Raw genomic sequence first — 6,000 nt, 5'->3', positions numbered from 1 at the left:
GTTAGGATTGAATCCCGCGGGATTAACCAAGTGGGAATAGCACTTAAAGGTGTGAGAAGCCGTAGCTTAGTATGAATTTCCTTTTTGGAGGAAAAATTTTCAATTAGCACATGGCTAATATGAACTTTGTTGTACAATCGGGGGGAGAACTCTTATTGAGTATTTTAGGAGGTATAATAAGTTTTTTGATAGATAAAAAGACAGGCAGCTCTCGACAACTACTAAGAGTACTAAGGGAAAATAGGAGTTCTTTTTGTATCTCAAGCAAGCGAGTTGTACCCGTCAAGTACTCGAGGCAAAAAGATTTTGTAACGGAGATTCCCATAGTAAACCAAGCAAGCGGGAAACTTGTGTCAACTTATTTTAGAGTATCAAGGGCTTATCTGTACTCTTTGAGGGGTTTTCGTAGTTGATCATTTAGGATAGACCTTGTTTGGTTACCCAGATAGTATGCAGTTGTTTACGAAAATGGCCCGAACTACTCGATCGTATCGAGTAGTATGTCCTATTAATGCACTGGATTGATTTCTAGAATAGGACTATTAGGATTGAACTCCATCGAGTTAACCAAGAGGTGAATATTCTAGAAACATCCCAAACTTACTCGAGCAGAGCGAGTAAGGTGTCCTACCTGAGGACTGGAGTAACTCTAAGGCAAGTCTGTTAGGTACTAACCCCGTCGGGTTGTCCAAGATGAAGGTGCCGAAAGAGTATCCAAGACCTACTCGAGCCAGCGAGTAGGGTGTCCTTTAACCAAGGACTGGAGTAATCCGTAAGACAGAATTGTTAGGTACGAACCCCATCGGGTTGCCCAAGACGTAAATGTCGAAGGGATATCCAAAACTTACTGGAGCAAGGCGAGTAAGGTGTCCTTTAACCAAGGACTGGAGTAATCCTTATGATAGAACTATTAGGTACGAACCTTGTCGGGTTGCCCAAGACATAAATGTCAGAAAGATATCCAAAACTTACTCGAGCGAGGCGAGTAAGGTGTCCTTTAACCAAGGACTGGAGTAATCCTTAAGACAGAACTATTAGGTACGAACCCCGTCGGGTTGCCCAAGACGTAAATGTCAGAAAGATATCCAAAACTTACTCGAGCAAGGCGAGTAAGGTGTTCTTTAACCAAGGACTGGAGTAATCCTTAAGACAGAACTGTTAGGTACAAACCCCGCCTGGTTGCCTAAGACGTAAATGTCAGAAAGATATCCAAAACTTACTCGAGCGAGGCGAGTAAGGTGTCCTTTAACCAATGACTGGAGTAATCCTTAAGACAGAACTGTTAGGTACAAACCCCGTCGGGTTGCCCAAGACCTAAATGTCAGAAAGATATCCAAAACTTACTCGAGCAAGGCGAGTAAGGTGTCCTTTACCAAGGACTGGAGTAATCCTTAAGACAGAACTGTTAGGTACGAACCCCGTCGGGTTGCCCAAGATGTAAATGTCAGAAAGATATCCAAAACTTACTCGAGCAAGGCGAGTAAGGTGTCCTTTAACCAAGGACTGGAGTAACTCTTAGGGCAAGTCTGTTAGGTACTAACCCTATCGAGTTGCCCAAGATGAAGGTGATGAAAGAGTATCCAAGACCTACTCGAGCAGGGTGAGTAGAGTGTCCTACCGGAGGACTAGAGTGTCTTTTAGGACAGAACTGTTAGGTACGAACCCCGTCGGGTTGCCCAAGACATAAATGTCAAAAAAGCACTCGAGTGAGAACTATAAAAACTACTCGATAGCTGCTCTAATGCTGAGCAAGACTTTCGAGGTGGGGTATTGGTCGTGTGAGCGAGAGCCAAGTAGTCGATATAGGAGAAATCAACTTTATTTGGATTTGTCGAAATTACAATAACTGTAAAGTGACAGACTCTGACTCTTAAGACCTACCCCTTGCTCATTGGACGTGAGCAATGATTTACATAGCTGGATAAAACTTATTCGAATATAGTACTAGTTGATATGGGGGTCGACTAGATTTGGGGTAGAGCTAGTCGATGCAGAGGTCGACTGGATTTATTGGTGGGGTCTCCTTCAGGAGAGGTGCCCCAAGGGCCTTGCGGAGTGAGTAACACTGGAAGATCATGTGAGAGCTCTTTAGGTGGATAAAGCACTTGCGTAGCAGTGCTTTGTTGATCCTGTTTCCGTTCTGAGACAGTTCAGCTTGATGCTGGGTGCGTGGTTTACCCTGAGGACGGATAGTGAAAGTTGCCAGGTTGTACTTCTTGAAAGATGCGGAAGCCTTTGGCGGGATGCAGTAGTTGGAAGAAGGGTTGTATGCCTCGACTTCCTCTCATTCCTTTCTTCTTGAGATGATGATGTTACGCGCATCGCGCCCAACGTTGATCACACTGCGGAGGTCGCAGCTGGAGTAGTCGTAGCTGTCGCCTTGCTGTTCCTGTAGGCTGTTAGCAAGGCGCTGATGCCTGAACGCCCTCTTCTGGTTGAGCTGGCGATGACGTTCATAGAGATCTTCAGCTGGATGCTGCTTATCCAGTTGGATGGTGACGGTCACTGCTGGGGGAGGGGGAGGTGCGGGTAGATCCACCTTGGTAGTGACTTGGGCTTTTGTGATTGTAGGAGTAGTTTCCGTGTTATCGGAAAGGTACTCGTTGAAATCATCAGAATTGTAGTCGTCGAGGTTGAGACGCTCCGTGGGATCGCCCTCAGGTTCTTCGGCGATACGAACCATGAGGATTTCACGGCAGAGGTCTTGAACTTCTTGGTCTTGTTTGTTTGAGGACGGGTCTAAAGGAGTGCTCTGTTGGTAAGGCAGATCCGCTAGCTGTGAGGCAGAAGCGTTGGAATCTTGTGCCTTCCTAAGGTGCACCATCCGTCCTTGTGGCGTTGCATATATAATCAGGTTAGGGATGGAGTCCTGATCGGACTTGGAGTTCTTAGCCGAGTTAAACTTGACTTTCTTACTATACTGGATTAGGTCGTCCAGCTGTTCCTCCGGATCGGAGGAGTACTCGGATTCGGAATCGGTTAGCCCACCAATTTTTGAGTATGTATGCTTTGGGTGAGCGAGAAGTGGTATGTCCATCTCTATACGGAGGGTGTTCTCGTTCATCCAGTGTAGCCATGATTGAGTAGGAGTTAGTCCCTCAGGCTTCTTGATCCAGGGTTTGTCATAGATTGAGTTGCTGGATTATTCTGGAGCCTTGGCTTTTCCTTTTTTTTAAGCTTGGCCAATTCCCAAAGAGCGTCAGCATGCTCGTTTGGTTTGGCCATAGCGTCCCTAAACTGCTCGACGTTGTCTGACCACTCTTCAAGATCGTCGAACGGTTCAAGGTTCTCGAGACCGTTCATGAAGCGATCAAAGTCCTGATCGAATTTGGACTCGACTGGTTTCGGAATCCGAGTGTGAGTAGGTTTCGGTGAAGGACTCTGAGGTATCCTGGAGATAGACGGTCCCATCCGAACAAGCTGGGGGTTTGTCTCACCAGCTCCCCCGCAGATTCCTCCTCCCGATTTCTGCTCTTTGTTTTGCAGAATGCTTTCAGCCACCTTAATGCAGTTGGCAAGCTTCGGATTTACTCGAGCGACCCCTGAAAGCGTATTGCCCGACCTCTTCTATGGTGGGTTTAGTGCTTTAGGGTTCTGCTGTGGCGCAGATGAGCTGAGAGCGGTTTCTGCAAGTTTGATGCAGCCCTCAATTGATCGTGAAACTTGATCTACTCCGGCGAGTAGTTCTAAGTTTTTAATCTTAGGGCGTTTGATTGTCTTCAGATGAGCCAGGTATTTTCCAAGAGTTTTTGAAAAGTAAGGCTTTTCGGAATTAGAATTTGTGTCGAACTCGACCAAACCAAGAGTTCGGTTTTGAGTTGTCACGTTTCCAGGGTTGTCCGAGTCGAGTTCGGGTGGAACTCTTTTCTCGTCGAGATCTGCGGACTCACGGATGTCGGCGAGTTGGGAGCGGGTTTTCGATTTAGGCGAGTTAGGCGTGACAAGGTGGCTATAAGAGCCTCCCGTTCCATCAGCCGTGCAAGCCCAGGAACTGAAAATGAAAGTCGTGTCTTCTGGCACGCTGTTGGAGTTGCTTGATCCGGCCATCGAATTCGTTGGTGAACTCGCCGAAGCCCCTACCTGGCGCGCCAGCTGTCGGTGTTTACTGCCAAGCCTGCTCAGGGATATCCTTAGCAGTAGGGTTTGTAGGTAGGGATCGACTGCTCTAGAACTCGATGGTACAAGGAACACAAAATATTTAGACAGGTTTGGGCCACGAGTTTGCGTAATACCCTACGTCCTGTGTGATTTGTATTGTCTTAGGTGTTAATGATTGTTTGGAGGGGGCCCCTGCCCGCCCTTATATATCCGGGGGGACAGGGTTACATGGAAAGTCCTAGCCGAGTACAGTTGGAGTCCAACTACAACACAATCGGTTAGTTTCCTTTGTACTGCAGCTAGTTCTACGCCTATTCGGGTAGTTACAAAAGAGGTAAGGTACATCCATGAGCTATCCCTTACTCTAAAATATTCTATATCTATAAGCAGTCACGGGTCTGACAGCAACCGGAAGTACTTGGAGGACTACTCGATGTATCTGAAGGAAGGCCCAGAAGCAACCAGAAGGATGTTCTGACTACTTGAAGTACTCGAAGACATCCAGCCAAGTACTCGACGCCTGCAAGACTCGGCTTCGAAGAGCTCGGGGGCTTGTCAGACCCGGGGCAGCGGGACTGCTTATAAGCATAGAATGTTCTAGAGTAAGAGATAGCTTATGGATGTACCTTACCTCTCTTGTAACTACCCAAATAGGTGTAGAATTAGCTGCAGTACAAAATAAACTACCCGATTGTGTTGTAGTAGGGTTCCAACTGTACTCGGCTAGGACTTTCCATGTAACCCTGTCCCCCCGAATATATAAGGGCGGCAGGGATCCCCTCAAAAGACATCAACACCTAAGGCAATACAAACAACCACACAGGACATAGGGTATTACGCAACTCGCGGCCCGAACCTGTCTAAATCTTTGTGTTCCTTGCACCATCGAGTTCCAGAGCAGTCGATCCCTACCTACAAACCTTACTGCTAAGGGTATCCCTGAGCAGGCTTGGCGGTAAACACCGACAGCTCCACCAGCTCCGCCCGGAGCCGAGCCGCCCAGTGCCACAGCTGAGCCATCGCTCCGCCAGCCGAGCCGTGTCGCTAGAGCCACCCATCGAGCCGCCTTCCCAACCGAGCGGCTTGCCCGAGCCAGCCGCCAGATGAGCCGCGGCAGAACCAAGCCGAGCCGTCCCGCGCGCCCTGAGCCATTGGATCGAGATACAACGGATCCAATCAATCCAACATGAGTCAATTCCCCAAAACCTTTGATCATTTTTGCAAAAAAAAAACCCCATGGGTTTTATCAAAATCAATCCACGCTCCGCCACAGTTCAAAAATAATTCCAAGAAGGTCCTTTCTTTTCTGTTTTAGCCCCTCGACTTCTCTAAAATTGTACTCGCCATCCTTTAGCCTTTGTTTTTCAATCTAAACCTTATATTTAAGGTTTATTTCTGATCTAGCCCCTAGTTTCTTCAGAAATAATCCCTAGAAGTTCTGTTTCATCGCAAATAAGCCCCTGTAATCTTGTTTTAGCCATATCTTCTTCGTTTTAACTCCGATTTCAGCGATTCTTGCGCTCACGCGATCCTTGTAATGCGTACAACATCTTTATCACCTTATATTTCCCTGTGTTTACTGTTTTATGTGTTGTTCCTTATTTTGTGCATGTTTTGCTTGTGTGATCGTGTAGACGACATGCCGTTCGAGGGAAATCAAGAACAAGTATACGAGGAAGAGAATCAGCAGTTTGGCAAGGAAGGCAAGTGGACTTCTCCTCTTGCATATTTCGTTTTGTCCCAATAATAGTATGATAATTCACTTTACTTTATTGTTGAATTGCATAAATTTGATGGGACACCTATTAAGGACTTTACCTAGTCTTTTACCCAAAAACCTTGAACACCGGGTTTAATATATCTGTTGGGTAGAAATGCTTAGTTGCTTAACATTGGGAATGG

Source organism: Panicum virgatum, chromosome 4N, assembly GCF_016808335.1.
Source record: "Panicum virgatum strain AP13 chromosome 4N, P.virgatum_v5, whole genome shotgun sequence".
NCBI lineage: Eukaryota > Viridiplantae > Streptophyta > Magnoliopsida > Poales > Poaceae > Panicum > Panicum virgatum.
Note: the sequence above shows the minus strand (reverse complement) of the source record.